This window comes from Anomaloglossus baeobatrachus, chromosome 7 (assembly GCF_048569485.1).
Source record: "Anomaloglossus baeobatrachus isolate aAnoBae1 chromosome 7, aAnoBae1.hap1, whole genome shotgun sequence".
In the NCBI taxonomy this organism is placed as follows: Eukaryota; Metazoa; Chordata; class Amphibia; order Anura; family Aromobatidae; genus Anomaloglossus; species Anomaloglossus baeobatrachus.
In genome coordinates this window covers 50,303,531-50,325,156 of record NC_134359.1, presented here as the reverse complement: position 1 = coordinate 50,325,156, position 21,626 = coordinate 50,303,531, and the positions used below count along the sequence as shown (strand labels likewise).

General features: G+C 40.6%; 1 protein-coding gene across 4 annotated transcripts in view; it reads right to left on the bottom strand.

Moving 5' to 3' along the window:
• CSRNP3 (cysteine and serine rich nuclear protein 3) overlaps positions 1 to 21,626 on the bottom strand; it is a 186,970-nt gene that overhangs the window by 62,752 nt on the left and 102,592 nt on the right. For 2 of the 4 annotated variants that reach the window (XM_075318846.1, XM_075318850.1), the window contains exon 1: positions 4,815 to 5,118. The exons of the other annotated variants lie outside the window; for them this stretch is intronic. The gene's annotated coding sequence lies outside the window, so the exon portion shown is untranslated. Of the gene's footprint in view, positions 1 to 4,814; positions 5,119 to 21,626 lie in introns of those variants that run through there. 4 annotated transcript variants of the gene reach the window in all.

The following is a 21,626-nucleotide window of genomic DNA, read 5'->3' as shown; positions in this document are numbered from 1 at the left end:
ATATGAAATGAGCGGTGGTCGGAAGCAAGTGACAGCAGCGGCAGAGACAGGAGGGCTGGAGAAGGGGAGTAAAGTTTTTTTTTTTTTCTCTCAAACACGCGTGTTTTCTCTGGCGTGTGTCACACGGAACACATCAGTGTGGTCCGTTTGCGTTCCGTTTGACACCCGTGATGCCGGAGAAAAACAGACATGTTGACATGTGGAGCGCACGGACACACGTATGCTCCACACGTACACCGTCCATGGCAGAACACACACGTGAGCGCAGACCCATTGATTTTACTGGGTCTACGTGTGCCCGTGTCTCCAGTACGTGAGGAAACAGACCAAACACGTACTGGAGATACGACGTGTAAAAAAGGCCTCAAAGGGTCCACTGTTCCCCTCCAATTCTGGTCATGTTGACCTCCACCCATAGCCTAGTGCTACGGTCTGTCTTTATGGCAGCGTGACACACACACACACACACGTCAAAGGGGAAGCCAGCTCTCAAGGCCCCCACCCAGCAGCCATGGAATACTGACCTAGCTGCTCATCTGTACCCTAGAGGATTTTGGAATGAATGCCCTATCCAAGATTTGGTTAGTAGTAAGCCATATTTCCAGAAATTCACGCTGTAGCAAACATTCTCCTGTTTTTAAAAGGAGACTAAAGGCCACTTTACATGCTGCGACATCGCTCAAGCGATCTCTTGGGGGGTCACGGAATTTGTGACGCACATCCGGTTGCTTTAGCGATGTCGTTGCGTGTGACACCTTTGAGCGATTTTGCATCGTTGCAAAAAAAAAAAAAAAAAAAAAAAAAAACGCTCATCGGTGACATGGGGGTCCATTCTCGAATATCGTTGCTGCAGCAGTAACAAAGTTGTTCGTCGTTCCTGTGGCAGCACACATTGTCCGTGTGACACCGCAGGAACGAGGAACCTCACCTTACCTGCACCTGCCCACAATGCGGAAGAAAGGAGGTGGGCGGGATGTTCGTCCTGCTCATCTCCGCCCCTATTGGGGTGTAAAGCGGCCTTTAGGCCTTGTGTGCACGCTGAGGATTTTTTTTTTTAAATGCAGATTTGGTGCAGATTGTGGCCCAAATCTGTATGCATCTTCATGCCATCGAAGTCAATGAAATTTCTGAAGTCCTGTGCACATGCTGCTTATTTTTTAAACTTGCAGCTTTGGTCTACCCAATGACTTCATTAAGAAAAAGAAAATAAAAATGCATTTTTTTGGTGTATTTTTCTGCATCGTGCGCACGTAACCTAAAAGGAAAAAAAAAGAAAAAAAGCCAACACTAAATTTTGACTCGTGCTCTTTTTTTTTTTTTTAAAAAGGGTCCCAGAGAACTCCTTATATAAATGTGTCTACTTACAAGCAATGGAAGAAATGTGTGCCTTTGCCTAATTATCAAGAGAGCTTTTCAGGAGCAAATCATTATAGCCTTTGGCACCTCCAACATAATCCTGTGGCTTTTTAGACAACATCTAATTTCAACCACAGTCTATTCCTTTAGATGAAACAAGACAATTCAGTGCTGGCGATTCCATGGGGATACAACTGAGAGATTAATGGTCAGAGGGAACAATCTTAATTCCTTATGATTGATACAATTTCTGAATACATTAGACCGAAAGATGTGACTTGAAATACTGTATATTAAAAATAAAATTTTGCGAAAAAATAAAATCGAATACTATGATAAATGGCTATAAGTAGCATTTTAGTGGTAAAGAATATGAATGTTGGTTTGGCAAGTATAATTATATATATATATATATATATATATATATACACATACATATATATATATATATATATATATATATATATATATATATATATGATACAGCATGCCAATATTCATAAAAACTTGAAGTTTTTTTTTTTGTTTTTTTGTTTTTTTTTTTAAATTCTTGGGGCTATCACCGGATATTTTGGTAAAATTACAATGTTGATAATTATTTTATAGACAGACCTCTCTACTTGTGAAGATTATTATTTTACACAAAAAAAAAATCTATTTATAATATTTTTCCTGGTTCTATACATTAAGCTATTGCAGACATTTGATGAAATATAATCAAACATTTTTTTTACATCTTGCATTTTTTTTTTAAAACACAATTTAAAATGTTATGCCATATCCATATTAGGAATTCAATGCTTTAAAAAAAAGGTACAAAAAAGTACAATATGGATAGTCCAACTGTGACTATATATCACAGTTGGACTATCCATATTGTACTTTTTTGTACCTTTTTTTTAAAGCATTGAATTCCTAATATGGATATGGCATAACATTTTAAATTGTGTTTTAAAAAAAAAATGCAAGATGTAAAAAAAGTTTGATTATATTTCATCAAATGTCTGCAATAGCTTAATGTATAGAACCAGGAAAAATATTATAAATAGATTTTTTTTTTGTGTAAAATAATAATCTTCACAAGTAGAGAGGTCTGTCTATAAAATAATTATCAACATTGTAATTTTACCAAAATATCCGAGGTGATAGCCCCAAGAATTTAAAAAAAAACAAAAAAAACAAAAAACAAAAAACAAACTTCAAGTTTTTATGAATATTGGCATGCTGTATTATATATTATATACATATACACACAAAAAAAAACACACACCACACACACAAAATTTTCCTATATTCGTCCCAATAAACCAAATATTAAATTTTTTTCAAATAAAAATAATTTTTTTTTTGCACATTGCCAGAAATGGCCTGCAATAAAATGCCAGTGCACAGTTCATAAATGCATAATACAGGAGAAAAAAAAAAAAAAAAAAAAAAAAAAAAAAAAAGCAGAATGAATATAACAATTTATATGTTTTTAAAGCAAAGCAAAAAAAAAAAAAACAAACCCCGTTTGCTAAAGGTCATTGCAAGAAGCTGCATTTAGAACATAGCTGTGTTGCATGGCCGATCAATTATTGCACAAGATCCTTTCAGATCAAATCTATGCTACTTTAATTAAACATGCGCGCTCCCGTCTTAGTAAAAGGCCAAGCTATAGCATGTAGTGGTTTTCCCCATTCAGATTTTTCATCAGTACAATGACCTTTAATCCCTGAGCGCCTCCCCCTGTCTCTGCTGTTAAACCTAACATTGTGGATTCATTTACATAATGCCTGTACTCATCCAAGCAGCGGAGAGTAAACGGGATCATGTAATTCAGCATAAATAAGCAGAAGAAAAAAAAAATTATATATCTGTAAATATAGCATTAATATTTTTTAAATATACTCAGGTTGCATAAAATGCATAGAGGTCTATACATTGTGACAAAAAAAAAAAAAATAAAAAAAAATTATATATCCGTGTTTAAAAATATACATTTCAACAACTTACATTTATTTTTATTGGTTCTCTGTCTAAGCATTAAAAGCAATTGTTAAAAAGAAAAACAAAAATTCCAAAACATTTCTACTCTCCCTCACTGAATTTGCATACTCAGCAATTGTAATGGAAATGAGCCTGAAGACAAAAGGCGCTTTAATTGAAAGCTGACTTGCCTAATGTATAAAATTAAAGCTTCTGATGTGTTTGTGGTTTAGGATAAATATAGTGTGTAGGCTGGCGATGGTCAGATTTCATGTGTCCTCTAAATATAAACAATAGTATGACTGTCACAAAGGGAAAAAAAAAAATATATATATTTTTTTCAGAAAAGTACACAATGCATTACAAATGGTACTATGGTGTGTGCACTATATATAAAGTACACACACCATAGTACCACTTGTAATGCATTGTATACTTTCCTGAAAAAAAAAAAAAAAAAAAAAAATTAATATATATATATATATATATATATATATATATATATATATATATATATATACATATACATATATACATATACACATATATATATATATATATATACACACATACACGTTCCTGTAAAAATTAAAAAAAAAAATGCAAACTTTTATGGAAGGCATTACAAGTGCTACTATGGTGTAATTATATATATATATTTTATATACACACACACGTAGCATTTGTAATGCTTTGTAAAAAAAGAATTTTTTTTATCTATTATGTATACAAATGCTACTATGGCATGTGTGTAAAATATTATATATATATATATATATATATATATATATATATTTTTTTTTTGTATAGAATGCATTACAAATGCTACTATGGCGAGTGTGTGTGTGTGTGTGTGTGTGTGTGTGTGTGTGTGTGTGTGTGTGTGTGTGTGTGTGTATTATATTATATATAATATACATACACACACACACACACACACACACACACACACACCATAGTAGCATTTGTAATGCATTCTATACAAAATATATTATAATATATAAAAAATTTGATTTATTTTACAATGATTTACAAGTGTGTGTGTGGTTTGTGGAGATATATATTTCCGTATGTATATTTACAGACAAAAAAAAAATAAATAAATTTATATTATATACATACATACATACTATATTGTATACTCAAACCTAACATGAATAAATAGACAAAATAAAAATATATAAAACATTTTAAAAAAAAAAAATTTGTATACTTTCCTAATATTCCCTTATACTTGGCCAGGCACAATAAGCCTTATATGAATACAGATTTTCATTTTGCAAAAATCCTATATAGAATACTTCATATGCAAATGAGAGTGATTCAAACAAACAATTATACCTACATTACACATTTAAGACACATGACCAACAGCAAAAAACAGCCCCCCCCCCCCCAAAAAAACAAAACAAAAAAAAAACCCCACAAAAAAAAAACAATAAAAAAACAAACAAATAAAATCCGATAGGGGATGGGAAAGAAGAACTGACCTGCTTAAACTGCAGCTTGCCAATCCATGCACACTTGATATGAATAAATCCTAATTATAATCCACGGAAGGAAATGCCGGTCACCGATATATAAAGCACCGCACAGTCAGAATTGGTCATTACCGCCTGTATTTGGAGAAAGCATTTTTTTTTTCTTGCAAATTTCCCAAAGCAGTATTTTCTAGCTGGCAGCGTATGCTGTATTGTTCAGCGTAAGAGCCCCCAGTCTGCACAAAGACTCATTACCCACTGCTTGTAGAGCAGCTCCAGCCTCACTGAGCTCGCTGGCTGTGATCACATGGGAGTCTTGTCTGAAAAAGCCAGGCTTCCACTGATTTCACTGTCTATGGATATTTTTATCAGCTGAATCCTTGCAAGAGGAAGGGCCAAAAAAAAAAAAATCAGTCAATCTGTTTGAAGTCATTAATCCACTACAAATCAAGGAAAATCCTCAAATAACGTGTTTTTCCGTTGAAAGAAAAAAACCCAAAACCTTGTCCTTTTGCATTTGATGGAATTTCTAGAGAATTAGCATAGCGCTCTATATAAAACAGACGTAAATGATTTTTTCATCAAATACCAGGGTGTGATATGAATAGAAAATGATTAGCACAGAATAACACTTAATTCTTTTATACCGGCTAAACAAATCCGTATATTGAGCATTATCGCGATCGGTCAGTTTTGTATAAATTTTTGGTCAATTTACCTAATTTTACCATCAGTGCTGCATCCAATTTTCTTCTATGCAAAAAAAATATAAAAAATTCAGACTTGTCCTATCTTAGAAAAATGGATAACACTCGGATGATTATGGATGGCATCCATGTGCTGAAAGTTTTTTTTTCATGCAGCTATTGAAAAAAAAAAAAAAATACAGCCTTGTCCTACCATGAAAAAAAAGGATAATGGTCGTGATGGTTACCTGATACACATCCTGTACCGGTCAACTTCAAGAACTGGGAGGCCGGCGAGGAAACGGAAGGTAAGGTGAGCATAATGTGTGTTTGTGCGTGTTTGTGCGGACTGCAAGAGCGGGTCAGAGCGCGGTGAAAGTACGGAACCGTAAGTGTGTGCGGGGAGTATTTGCTCGTACAGCAAAGCATTGCTCGCAAACCGAGTTACAAATTTACAGCAAGCTTTTCTCGTATAGCGAAATACTCGCACACCAAGTTATTCGTAAACCGATGTTCCACTGTACTAATGACTGTCAGCTCCTGCTGTGCTGCCAGCGTGACTCGAGTGTCATGAAACTGTGATCAGATCCTGCAATCAGATCACAGCTGCGGAGGAGAGGGAGGGCTAAATCTCTCCATCTCCTCCATTTTCAGATGATGCGATTTTTGCACTGAACTCGGATGTCATCCGAGTGTAGTCCGATGTTTCACTCGCACCCTTAGACTTGTATGGGTGCGAGTAAGGGCTCGTGCGCACGTTGTATTTTTTTTTTGCACTTCTGCAGCGTTTTAAGCTGCGGTGTCACATTGTAAAAATGCATGTGTTCTGCTTCCCCAGCAAAGTCTATGAGAATCATGCAAAATCTGTGCGCACGATGCTTTTTTAAACACAGCGTTTTCATTGTCAAAAATTTGACAAAATCTTTGCATTTAAAAAAGCACAATGTCAATTATGCTTTCCTTTTTGGCTGCATTCTACACCCATTGAAATCAATGAGTTGTTAAAAAACGCTATCAAAATGCTAAGCAGTGCATTTTTGTTGCAATTCACATGATTATTTGACATAACAAACGCAGGTCTTTCGGTCTCTCTCTCTATCTGTCGATATCTGTCTCTCCCTCCCACCCCCTCTCTCATACTCACCTTTCCCCAGCTTCTCCTCTTTTGAAAATGCTGGCCACTCATTATTCCATCTCGTATTCCTTGCTTTCCCCGCCCTCTGGCGCCTATGATTGGTTGCAGTCAGACACGCCTCCACGCTGAGTGACAGCTGTCTCGCTGCAACCAATCACAGCCGCAGCTGGGTGGGTCTATATCGTGCAGTAAAATAAATAAATAATAAACAAAAAATGACATGCGGTCCCCCTCAGTTTTGATTTCAGCCAAGGTAAAGCCACACGGCTGAAGGCTAATATTCTCAGGTTGGGGAGCTCCACATTATGGGGAGCCCCCCAGCCTAACGATATCAGCTAGCAGCCGCCCGGAATTGCCGCATCCATTAGATGCAACAGTCCCGGGACTCTACCTGGCTCATCCCTAATTGCCCTGGTGCGGTGGCAATTGGGGTAATAAGGAGTTAAAGGCAGCCAATAGCTGCCACTAAGTCCTAGGTTAATCATGGCAGGTGTCTCCCCAAGATACCTTCCATGATTAACCTGTAAGTTAAAGAAAATTAACACACACATCCAAAAAATCCCTTATTTGGAATAAAAGACAAATAAACCACTCTTTCACCAGTTTATTAATCCCCAAATACCCCTCCAGTTCCGACATAATCCACAGGAGGTCCCACGACGCTTTCAGCTCTGCTACATGAAGCTGACAGGAGCAGCCACAGACCACGACCGCTCTCAGTGAGCTCCACGCAGCAACTGAAGTGAGCCGCGCGATCAGTGATGACATCACTCAGATTACCCGCGGCCACTGCTGGATCCTCCAACTGTGACAGCAAGTCGCCCGAGTGACTGAAGTGATCAGCGGTGCCGTCACTCAGGTTACCCGCGGCTACTGATCTCAGGTGGAGGACTCCAGCTCTGGCCGCGGGTAATCTGAGTGACGGCACCGCTGATCGCGCTGCTCACTTCAGTCACTCAGGGGATTTGCGGTCACCGGTGAGTCCTTCACGGGTGACCGCTAATCAGGACGCAACACACAGACAGAGCCGCGCAATGACAATGAAGTCGGGTGAAGTTTATCAGAGTTCATTCTCATCACGCGACTCTCTGTGTCTGCTGTCAGCGGGCATGTAGCAGAGCTGAATTGCCGTGGGACCGCACTGTCAAAAATGCATCCAAAACACATGAAAAATGCATCCAAAATGCATGCGTTTTGGATACATTGTTTTTGACAAACGCAGTGTCCAGTCTGCCAGAGGGTGCGTTCTTTTACGCACTGCACAGAACGCAACGTACGCACATAGCCTAACATGGCTCTCGCTGACAATCCACGCATGATGCGACTTTTTGCTCATCCAGAATCTGGATGAGAAAAAAGCTGACCATCTGCTCTACCTCATTGACTAACTTTTGTCCGAGTGCAATGCGATATTTTCTCGCAATGCACTCGTCCGAGTCATACGCTCATGCGAGCGTACCCTAATGCAAATGTCCATCCGACTAAGACTCAGTTTCATAAAAGTAAACCCTGGGGCCCTGATTCACTAAGATTGGAAGTTTGTACGTCATTGTTGATGAGCAGTGCTAAGATAAGTCAAATTCACTGAGGCGCGCTCCTCTTAAAGAATTTGACACGTCTTTCATATGTCGCACACCACCAAAAATAATGTATGCCAGTCCGAGACTGCAGGACACTTCTGCTGTCGTTTGTACCATATTTATGGCGTAAATTATGATTAATATGTCAGAAGTTCAGCCCACTTGTTCTGCGCCAACGTTCCAAAAAGTTGTACAAAAGGTGAAACAGAAAACATTTTTAGGACTAAGTTTATTAAAGACTGGCATTTTAAATAAATTTCTACATCTCCAGTCCTCCGTGCACGGTGCGTGATGAGCTGGCACTGAATTGCTCTATAATTTGAGACATTTTTGGCGCATTATCGTAACCTTGAGGCCCTGTCCATTCTTTATAAACACCCCCTGCATTTTATAAAAATTAACAAGAGTGTCGGGAAGCAGGAAAGGTCAAAAATTATGTTGTAAATATGATGTGCACCATCATTTGTGACTTTTTCCCACCAGAAAACATCTATTAGTATAATAACTCTATGCTCTGTTGATAGAATTAAGGGTATGCTCACACAGACTTGATTTTTTTCTTTACTGGTTTTTGGTCTAGCAAAATCCATATAAAAAAACACTTCCACTCTGCTTGCAACAAACTTTTCATTCATTTGAATGAGAAAATCTGTCTATTGTGTACATCTGGTTTTTGGTCTAGCATTCTATTCCAAAATCCACATTGAAAAATGTTTTTTTTTCCATACTTTAATTTTTTTTTATTGCCATGCACTACGTTCATTTTATGGAACGCTTTTGCCGTGCTTTTTCAGGCGTATTCCACAAGGCACAACAAAAAAGGTCCATAAAACGGACATAGTACATGGCAACATTCAAAACAAGAAAGCCTGTGGAAACACCATCACATGTTTCTCAACGCTGGCAGGAAACTAGCCAGGTCTTTCACTGGGAAGGAACAACCACGGGAAGGGCAGTCTCCAGTCAAGGAGGCATAGGTGGTCTCCTTGACTGGAGTAGCTTCTGTGGTAGCTGTTCTTCAGATAAGTGTTTGAGAAACATGTGATGGTGTCTCCGTGGCATTCTTGTTTTTCATATTTTCCCAGGGGGCCTTGTTCTACTGTCACTGCGTTGAGAAACACGTGATGGTGTCTCCGCGGTGCTGGATGTTGATCTCCCCGAGGTCAACCGTCCTTACCAAGTAGTCTTCTACTAGCCATTGCTCCCACTAGCCAGTTTCCTACTCCCCACTGATGAGGGGCAAATACCCCGAAACAGCTGTCTGTGGATGGATACCATGTTTGGCATAGGTGGTCTTCTTGACTGGAGACTGCCCTTCCCGTGGTTGTTCCTTCCCGGTGAAAGACCTGGCTAGTTTCCTGCCAGCGTTGAGAAACGTGTGATGGTGTCTCTGCAGGCATTCTTGTTTTGAATATTTCCCAGGGGGCATTGCTCTAGAATCACTGCGTTGAGAAACACGTGATGGTGTCTCCACGGTGTTGGATGTTGATCTCCCTAAGGTCAACAATGCTTGCTTATATAGTACATGGCAACGTCAAGATGACAAGATGTCGTGCACATGCCCTTACAAAATTTTTGGAAGAATTTTTCTTTTTGAGAAGAGGTTTTGAAAGAGATTTTTTTTCCCTGAAGTATTTTTTGCAGCCTTTGGATAGGTCAGTGCCTAGATTGGTGCTGAATCTGTTAATGACGCACTTCAGGGTAGGTTCACACTGACCTTTTTTTGCTGATTTTTTTAGCAGAAACTCTCCTTACTAAACAGTGTTTCCCCTATTGTACAGTGTTTTGATATAAATGGGCGGCACGGTGGCTCAGTGGTTAGCACTGCAGTCTTGCAGCGCTGGGGTCCTGGGTTCAAATCCCACCAAGGACACTATCTGCAAGGAGTTTGTATGTTCTCCCTGTGTTTGCGCGGGTTTCCTCTGGTTTCCTCCCACACTCCAAAGACATACATATAGGGAGTCTAGATTGTGAGCCCCAATGGGGACAGTGTTGCCAATGTATGTAAAGCGCTGTGGAATTAATAGCGCTATATAAATGAATAACATTATTATTAATTATTATTATAAATGTACTTAATGTTTAATACATATTAGGCTGCTTTCACACATCCGGTTTGTGCTGAGCGGCACAATCCGGCACAAAAACATATGCAACGGATGAGGCGAAAAAAACGGATCCGTTGCATAAGTTTTTCCATGCGGCCCGTCCGGTTTTGGATGGATGCGGCTTGATACTGAGCATGCGGCAGTGCAAAAAACCGCATCGGGCGTCCATAGGCTTGCATTGTGAATCGCCACACCAAAAAACGTGCCAGGCAACGTTCCATCCGGCCGCTGCATGGGCTAAATATGCCGCATCTGGCAAAAACCAGACGCAACGCAAGGCCATGCGGCACAATATGGCGCTAATGCAAGTCTATGCGGGAAAAACCGCAACTGGCGGCAAAAATAAACGGTTGCGTTTTTTCTGCAGAGCGCCGTATTGTGCCGCACGGCAAAAACCGGATGTGTGAAAGCAGCCTTAGTGCGGCTGTCGGCGATGTAGCAGAGCCGGAGCACCACAGCAGTTGGCGACATCTATCTGCCAATAAGTTATAGTGTTTTATTATATATAGAGTTTACTGCTAGGGTGCGTTTTAGAAAAATGTGTATTATATGAGATAGGATGTATAATATGTGAGACCCACGAGCTGTGTCAGGTGGGAGGCACAGTTTGGGAAGTCATGACAGGGTTTTTCCAGGATAACCTTGTATGTGGCTTGATTCATACATTCTTCGCAAAGATTAACCTGCCCAATTCCAGCCTTGCTGAAGCGTCCCCAGATCATCACCGATCCTCCACCAAATTTCACAGTGGGTGCAAGACACTGTGACTTGTACGCCTCTCCAGGTCTCTGTATAACCATTAGACGACCAGGTGTTTGGCAAAGCTGAAAATTAGGTGAATAAAATTCAACAAACATCTTTGCAAAGGACGTATGAATCAAGCCACATAACTGTAAAAACAGTTGCTTTCTTCTGCTCAGGCATTGTTCCCTAACTCTGAGGACTGTTTTTTCCAGCAGGACAATGCATCATGCCACATGGCTAGGTCAATCAATGTGTGGATGAAGGACCACCACATCAAAACCCTGTCATGACCAGCCCAGAACCTCATTGAAAACCTCTGGAATGTAATTAAGAGGAAGATGTCACAAGCCATCAAATAAAGAACTGCTTACATTTTTGCATCAGGAGTGGCATAAGGTCACCCAAAAGCAGTGTGACAGACTGGAGGAAAGCGGCCAAGACGCATGAAAGCTGGGATTAAAAATCATGGTTATTCCACAAAATATTGATTTCTGAACTCTTCCTGAGTTAAAACATTATTAGTATTGTTGTCTCTAAATGATTATGAACTTATTTCTTTGCATTATTTGCGGTCTGAAAGCACTGTGCATTTTTTTGTTATTTTGACCATTTCTTATTTTCAAAAAACAAATACAAAATTTTTTGCTTGGAAATTCGGAGACATTGTCAGTAGTTTATGGAATAAAAGAACAATTTACATTTTACTAAAAAATTTACTTATAACGAGAAAAATCAGAAAAACTGACAATCTTGGAAGTGGTCTCTTAATTTTTGCGAGAATAAATAAATAAATAAATAAAAAAAATTGTGTATATATATATATATATATATATATATATATATATATATATATATTATATATATATATATATTTTATTTTATGTATATATGTATACAGTACAGACCAAATGTTTGGGCACACCTTCTCACTCAAAGAGTTTTCTTTATTTTCAGGACTCTGAAAATTGTAGATTCACATTGAAGGCATCAAAACTATGAATTAAAACATGTGGAATGAAATGCTTAAAAAACTGTGAAACAACTGAAAATATATCTTATATTCTAGGTTATTCAAAGTAGCCACTGTTTGCTTTGATTACTGCTTTGCACACTCTTGGCATTCTCTTGATGAGCTTCAAGAGGTAGTCACCAGAATTGGTTTTCCAACAGCCTTGAAGGAGTTCCCAGAGATGCTTAGCACTTGTTGGCCCTTTTGCCTTCACTCTGCGGTCCAGCTCACCCCAAACCATCTCGATTGGGTTCAGGTCTGGTGACTGTGGAGACCAGGTCATCTGGCGTAGCACCCCATCACTCTCCTTCTTAGTGAAATAGCCCTTACACAGCCTGGAGGTGTGTTTGGGGTCATTTTCCTGTTGAAAAATAAATGATGGTCCAACAAAACGCAAAACGGATGGAATAGCATGCCGCTCCAAGATGCTGTGGTAGCCATGCTGGTTTAGTATGCCTTAAATTTTGAATAAATCCCCAACATTGTCACCAGCAAAGCACCCCCACACCATGACACCTCCTCCTCCATGCTTCACGGTGGGAACCAGCCATGTAGAGTCCATCCATACAAAGACACGGTGGTTGGATCCAAAGATCTCAAATTTGGACTCATCAGACCAAAGCACAGATTTCCACTGGTCTAATGTCCATTCCTTGTGTTCTTTAGCCCAAACAAGTCTCTTCTACTTGTTGCCTGTCCTTAGCAGTGGTTTCCTAGCAGCTATTTTACCATGAAGGCCTGCTGCACAAAGTCTCCTCTTAACAGTTGTTCTAGAGATGAGAAGGTGTGTCCAAACTTTTGGTCTGTACTAATATATATATATATATATATATATATATATATATATAAAATTTTTATTTATTTTCCAACAACAATACAAATGAATGTGTGTGGAGGGGGTCTGGGTCCAAAAGCTTAAATGCAATAGCAGACTCGTATCTGTCCCATATAATTTAACTGAACCAAATATTTAGACATATTAAAATCAAGGCAAATTCAAAAATTCCAAGATTTATTATTCTTTCTGTATGTAACTATGTTATTAACAAATATTGTGAACAGTAGGTGATCAGGCCCAGGGAATGAGGGCTTCTGGTGTAAGAACATCCAAGCCTGAGGTTGCCTTAATTCATCACCGCTGTGCACATTAAATATTAATGATAATAAACAATATATGAGAACGCACAATCCAGGAAACTACATCTTTTACACACGGGGGGTCATGCTTGAAAGGGATGTTGCCTATGGATGGAATCCAATCGTGCTTTTTATGCGACTTATTCCACAGGCCATCATGTGGGTTTACTTAATATACTGTAAAAAAAAAAGAAAAAAAGAGCCTATGAATTTATGGTTGATCCTTTCAGCCACTATTTTGCTTCTTCCCAACTAAAATCTGGATAATTTCAATTTTCAAGTTTCACTGGTTAATGGTTTCTAAGGCCAAAGGGAATGTATCGTCAGAAAATCAGGCTTTTCTGTAATTTTTTTTTAAGAATTTTTGGCAATTTTTTATTTTTCTTCCATATTACAATCTTTTTGAAAAATAAAAAAAAAATGTGACAAATTTTCACACTGGCTATTGTGGATTTTTCTTACGCTTTAACTTCCCCTTGTTTCAGAAAGTTCACATGTACATTAGCCACAATGTACAAACTCCATACCTATCTTTTGCAATGAAGCATCTAATGAGTGTGTGCAAATGTCATTGTCAAGTTCAGCTGTGATATCACCTATTGTGATTGTAACTAGTGATGAGCAAGCGTGCTCGGTACTGTTACTTGATTGAGCATCCGGGTGCTGAAGTACTCGCGGAGCTCAGCCGAGTATGTTGGGTGCTCAGATATTTTGGCCGTGAAACGGCCACAATGCACTGGCTTGCTTCACTATATGTGTGCAGGCGCCCCAGTTAGAGCCAATCACAGTCTCTGAATGTCTTTCCAGGGTGATAAAACAACATTTTCGGGTGTATTGTGACCCCCAAAAAATCCAGCCAGAAATGGCTGTTATGTGATCACTGATCAGAGACCCGAACAGGCTAATTATTGACTTTCCTAAATGCTTGTCGAGCTCATCCAAGAGTCTGACCAGGTCGAATCGAGGAACGAGCATTCGAACATTTTAGTGCTTGCCCATCACAAATTGTAGCCCTGCCATTGGGCTACTGCCTGTGATGATATGGAGTCTACTGAAAACTCTTACTGAAAGGACAGGAATTATGATTCTAAAAATGTTCCAGTGCAAACATTTTATGATTACTAATGTCAATTTATTTAATAATGATCGTGATGTTAAAAACAATTGCCCAATATTTAAATAAATAAATAAAAAAAAAAAATAAATAAAATGTAAAATCTGATTTAAACAATAGGCTATTTTCTGGCTATGCAGTGCCTTTTAAATAAATGAATAATAGAACATTTTCAGCTAATTTTTATTGTCCATTGGTAAGCCCAGGATGGATGATGGACCTTACCAAACCCATGTACCACTATGCGTCTGTAAGAAACTATTCCCGACCACATCATACCCTGACTAGGTGTTAATTTGTGAGGTTGCACCAAAATCTTGTATATTAATGCCCTACTACTGTAGTGACCAGAAAAGCCAAAATTACACTACCTCTTTAGGTCTGTACAAACACTAAATGTTTTTCGGATAACTTTGTGTTGACCACCCATGGTGTGTTTTGGTAACACGCACATTATTTAAGTCTACAGACCATAAACTGAGATGCCACCTATTTAAAGGGGTTGACCACTACTAGGACAACCCCTTCTGATTCCACATGTTTCCACCAGGTAAAATAGGAAAAGTCTATACTCACCTCTGCAGCCAGTGCGATGCCGGGGCCCACAGTGCAGGGCTCACGTGACGTTGTGACGTGACGATCCCTAAGTCCAATCATCGTCGGATTCTCTCTCCCCACCTTTGGACACAGGAGCAATCAACAGGAAGTAAGCGTCATCTGCAGCGCTCACTTCCTCTTGATTAACTCATTTGTACGAAGGCAGGGAGAGAGAAGTCATCGGGGATTGGACGCGAGGCTCATGTGATGTCACAATGTTACGTGAGCCCCAGCAAGACGAGCCCCGGCACTGCTGGAATGGTGAGGGCAGTGGAGTGGAGGTGAGTAAAGGCTTTTTTATTTTACCGGAGGAAACGTGGAATCAGAAGGAGTTGTCCTAATAGTGGACAACCCCTTTAAATGGGTGTTCCACTTTATTTTAACAAACATATAGGAGACATGACGTTATAGCACTTAGTTGTGCACTCCTCAACATTGATATTGCAACTCCAAGAGTGGTTAAATTATGGAAAACACAGGATGGATAGGATGTTAGGGATATGCACATGATGAAAAAATGGCGCTCATACTAAATAGATGTGTTGAAGGTTTTGGTCCCACGTGCAGAAATTCCCAAACTTACAGCCTTGGCTGTTATCAATTAGGTTATTAATGGTTATCTGAGGAATGTTGTTCCGCGCTGGATGCACTTGGGCAATCATCAAGATCCATTGCTGGCAGCACCCAGTGCAATTGCTGAAAAATAACGTATCGATGTGCTCAAGTCTGGAGATGCTGCAGGTCATTGTACCACGTTTAGCGGACAATAGCATGAGCAACATACAGTATAGCCTGGCGCTGTTGTATTGAAAAATGGCTCATGGGACACTTTAGGAAAAAATGGCTGAACTAATGGTTATGAATCCAAAATGAACTGTTATTGTAGTTGGAATGACGTGGAGAGGAGGGGTCTGGCTACCAAACTTTATGCCTCACTGATGTGTGAATAAGGCCCCCTTCACACGTCAGTGAGTCCGGTACGTATGACGCCGTTTTTATACGTAACAGAATCACGGACATATGCAGACCCATTAAAATCAATGGGTCTGCACACACATCAGTGATTTCTCACAGACCGTGTGTCCATATGGTGCACACATATGTCCATGTGTTCCGCACGGAGACAATTCCATTTTTCTCAGGCATCACTGATGTCACATGGACCACATAGTGGTGTGATCCGTGTGACACGTAGTGGAGAAAACACGTGTCTTTGAAATAATATGATTTTCTATACTCACCTATCTCCAGTGCTGCAGTCTTCGGCGCTGCTGTCACTTGCTTCGGGCAGGGCTCGCTCATTATGCTCATGAATATTCACTGCACCACAGTGTGACCGCAGCACCATCGACAGCAATGTCAGGGACAGGTGAGAAAAAATTCCTGCTCTCTGTGTGCTATCACAGATAGCACACGGAAAACACACATCTGCCAAAATCACGCACGCGGATGGGCCATATGCAACTTCAACACGGCCATGAAAAACTGTATTTTTCACTGACGTTTGAAAGAGGCCTTAAGATAGGGGGTAGTATACTGATCACTATGAGGCCAACCAATGGGACCCTCATTGATCAGTGCGGAATTTTCTTTTCAATGGATAATATTTGATTCTGTATGAATCTGGGCACTGCACCTACCTAATCTACAAGTGTAGCTTCACCAAACATGTGTTTGTACATCAGTATTATCTTTTTTTTATTCCACTTGGAGAGCATTGATTCTGGCGCTCGGCTTTATTCTGCATCCCAGTCACGTATCAAACAAGCACAGAACGCTCGCTGAGGAGGAAAAAAAAAATCTTGTCTGCATGAGGCTTTCTGAGTATTTTTCCTTCTGAAAGTTCTGTCTTTTTCTTGGATTAATTGCACGTACTACAGTATATTGAAGGCAGGCACGCGGCACTCATACATTAATGTATGGAGCTCATTCATTAAGCAGACTGCTTGTCCTTGTAAGAATCTCTCTCAATCATCCCGGAGATGAGTAAAAATGTTGAACTGATTCATTTCTTATTCTTTGTATTTCTTATTCTGTGTGTGGGAGGGAAGTCTAATCCAACATTAGAAAACGCAAAATGGAATGACGAGGAAAAATCGTATATTTTGTGTATATGCAATAAAAAAATTAACCTTTGTCACTCCCTGCTTGTTCAGCGTCACCAAGTTTGATTTGCAAACAGCATTAAGGCTGCTTTACACGCAACAACATCGCTAACAAGATGTCGTTGGGGTCACGGAATTCGTGACGCACATTCGGCCTCGTTAGCAACGTCGTTGCGTGTGACACGTACGAGCGACCGCTAACGATGCAAAATACTCACCAAATCGTTGATCGTTGACACGTCATCCATTTCCCAAATGTCGTTGCTGATTTTGGATGTAGGTTGTTCGTCGTTCCTGAGGCAGCACACATCGCTGCGTGTGACACCCCAGGAACGACGAACAACACCGTACCTGCGTCCTCCGGCAACGAGGTGGGCGTGACTTTCATGCGGCTGCTCTCCGCCCCTCCGCTTCTATTGGACGCCTGCCGTGTGGTGTCACTGTGATGCCGCACTAACCGCACCCCTTAAAAAAGAGGCTGGTCGCCGGCTGCAGCGACGTCGCTAGGAAGGTAAGTACGTGTGACGGGCGATATTGTGCGCCACGGGCAGCGATTTGCCCGTGGCGCACAAACGACGGGGGCGGGTGCTTTCACGAGCGACATCATTAGTGATGTCGCTGTGTATAAAGCAGCCTTTACTGTAAAGTGACGCCGTATGTTCACACAGAATTTTTAATGTTTTTTTGCCATGAATTCCATGCCAAAATCCACATTAATCTTCCATACTGGAGGGGAGAAGGGGTTAATGCCGCACTGTCTCCAAAAATCATGAAAAAAAATTGTCGATTTTTTAATATTTTATTCTATAGGTCTTTTTATTTTGATCCTGAAGAGGTTTTGAACCTTGAAACGCATAGACCTATGGAATAAAATATTTATTAATAAATCAACAATTTTTTTTTCATCATTTTTGGCGACAGTGCGGCATTAACCCCTTCTCCTCTCCAATTTTGAAGATTCATACACGTGGGGCTGCGGCAGCCACCATTATCTGTATACTATCTCTGGTGGTTGTGACCCTCCCAACCCCATTAGGTGAGTGTACAATATACACACTGCTCTTTTTATATCTGGTAAGACCCTACTTGCTCTCTTTCTTCCTCAGTCTGTATTATAAATCCACACTAAAAAATGCTTCAAAAACTCAAATTTAAATGGAAAATGTGCCTATAATGTAAATGTTTCGCTTTTCATCCTGCACCACCGGCACCGGCAGACACTTACAGTAGAGGTCCCCTGTGCAGGAACAATATATGGGTCCTTTGGAGTCCAAGACATATCAAAATGCGCAATTACATCTACTTTGGAGGTAATGGGTCACCTAACTTCTTGGACCCCTGTGCGACCGCAAAGGTTGCACCAATGATATGTCCACCCTTGACCACTGGTGTTTCCTGAAGCGTCTTCCTCTTGCAGATATACTGGCATCTAAAAGATATTGTGTACCTTTCGGCTGTCTGTGTACAGTGCATTTTTAAAGCAGATTTGGTGCAGATTGTGTCACAAATCTGCAAGTTTATCTTTATGCCAAAGTCAAGGAGAATTCTGAAGTTTTGTGCTCACGTTGCTTATTTTTTCCTTACAGATCTGGTGCAGAAAACAATCTGCAGCATGGCAATTATAGGTACTTTTTTCCTGAGTTTTTTAGCCCTTCCACCCATTAACTTAGTTAAGAAAAACGAATGGCACAAAAACGCACCAAAAATGCATGCGTTTTTTCGGTGCGTTTTTCTACCAGAAGGTGCAGAAAATGTTTGCACCAAATCTGCAACGTGCGCACATAGCCTCATGGTATGATCACAGTGAGTTTTTCCAACATGGATTTTGGAGCAGATTCTGCTTTAGAATCCATGTGAAAAAAACAGATCAAACATTATTTTAATAATTTTCCTATTCATATATTGTGAAAACACTCCTATCCTACAAAGGGTACTGTTTTGCTTCACATTAAAAAAGGTATGTCAAATATTGAGTATTTCCTGCTTGAAAAATAATGTTCCATATATGACTAATGAATGAGAAGGAAAGAAAAAAATGGCCATATACAGAAAAAACAACTAAAAATTGGGACAAAAAGAGTAGTTTTTTGGTTGTTTTTTTTTTTTTTTCCTTTTACATGGATTTTTTAGCCCTCCCAAAAAAAAACAATTCAAACCTTTGGAGATTGAAAGCAAAATTTACACCAGACCCTCCACCTTTGATGTGCCATTAAAAAAAAAATAAATAAATAAAATATATATATATATACACCCTGATGAAGGTAGCGCCGAAACGCGCATGTCGGGGGAAGGCGTCACAGTCTTTGGCCTGGTGCTCCTGCTACACTTCGGTAAATATTTATGGTTTATTCTGATATATCTTCCTCATTTATCTGATTTTATTGCCTGTTTTCAGCCCTTACCCATCTTCCTTGATTTGTGTAGCAGGTCTATATTATTTATGTTATGTGCCTGCAGCCCCATGTGGTCACTTACTTGTAACTACATGTAGTTAGGTCTCTGGTGCACAGTGTACCTGGGCCTTCTACCATTACCTTGTGGTCCCATGGACTCCATCTTTGTAATGTAATTTATTATGGTGGCAAATTTATCTTATTACCGTATATTGACTACACGTGATTACACACTACCTCTTGGCACGAGACACTTTATATAATCTGTTACAGTTTTTTTTTATCAATTTTTACAATTTTTGTAGTGCCTGGTACTTTTTTTCCCTCTACCACCACAGTCTGAATGCCACTTCTACTGTACTCCTGGTTTTCCTAGCTATATCTACGGTATGTATTTCTGTATATTTCAGATTATTTATATGACTAATGGAGACCATGGTTGTGAACGTTAGCGTTCCAGATCTATAGATATGGATCCACTGTCAAGCCTGAAAATTCTCCATTTATTTCCGAGAAAGAAAGGGGATTTATTTAATGAATGTAGAAATCCCTTTAGCATGAGAGGTACAGCTTTTGTGGTCATTACTTCGGCAATGCTTTGCCTCTAAAGACATGACATTTTAAAATCACTCTCCCCTGTGAGAGTAAAAATTGGCCTCTGGTGAGCCAATTATTATCAGTAATGTCAGTAAGACGCGCCATTAGCCGACATACATAGTCAAAGTGGACATAAAATAATGGCTATGGAGGTGCTAGAGAAATATGGACTTTTAATCGGTGTATAAACATAGGGCATAACATCCTATGCTATATGACAAAAGAAGAGATTGATATAATATAGATTGACCATAGATACATATAGATAGTTATTTACAGTCAATGATAATTGATTATACATAGTTTAAGTGGGCTTTACACGCTGCGACATTGCTAGCCAATGCTAGTGATGGCGAGCGTGATAGCACCCTCCCCTATGGTTATGCCGATATGTGAAGATCGCTGCCGTAGCGAACATTATCACTACAGCAGCATCACACGTACTTACCTGCTCGGCAACGTCGCTGTGACCGGCGATCCGCCTCCTTACTAAGGGGGCGGTTCGCTCAGCGTCACAGCGACGTCACTAAGCGCCCGCCCAATCAAAGTGGAGGGGCGGAGATGAGCGGGACGAACATCCCGCCCACCTCCTTCCTTCCTCATTGCTGGCGTGTGGCAGGTAAGGGGAGGTTCCTTGTTCCTGCGGTGTCACACATAGCGATGTGTGCTGCCGCAGGGACGAGGATCAACTTCGCCAAAGCGACAGCAGCGATAATTGGGAGAGGACCCCCATGTCAACGAGGAGCGATTTTGGACGTTTTTGCAACGATCCAAAATCGCTCCTAGGAGTCACACACAACGAAATCGCTACAGCGGCCGGATGTGCGTCACAAAATCCGTGACCCCAACGAGATCGCTGTAGCGAACTCGTAGCATATAAAGCCACCCTTATTCATGGATGGATGGATAGATAAAGAGACAGATATATACAGACAATGTAACTTGATCATAGAAAAATGTTTAGATACACAGATGCATAGATAGATAAATTGATAGATATGAATAGAAGAAAGCAGCACTATACTATATGTAAGGTGCAAGTGTCGCGGGCGGGGAGGAGGGTGTCAGGCTGCGCTCACCCCTCTGCTTGGGTCCGGCTGCTGCTGCTCAGTGGTGGCTCGAGCGGTGGGCCGGATCCCGGGGGTTCTCGAGCGGCGCTCCTCGCCCGTGAGTGAAAGGGGAATTTGGGTGTGGGGATTGTTTATTGTCCGTGACGCCACCCACGGTTGTGGTGATTTCTTAGCACCACGCTGCTCGGTGTAGGGGTCCCAGGAGTGATGGTGTGAAGCAGCAAGTTGTTGTGTTGCCCCTCCGTGGGTAGGGGTTGGTGATCCCGGGGCCCAGTGATGGGGTGGGAGATGCAGGGCTTGGTGGGCGCAGGGCCGCGGGGGCCGCGCTGTGCCTTGTGGCACTGTGGTACTCACTCAGCCTGAGACGTTGACACAGTTCTCGGTAAAACACACGGCTGGAAAGACGGTTCCCACGGACGGCTGCACTTGCTTTCCCCAGTAGGTGACGGTGATGTCCCTTTTCCTGCACCTAATGTTGTTGATGGTCTCGATGGGTTCCCACCGGTAACCCGCTCCCCGGCTTCAAGCTGGACCGGAGGAGCTCTA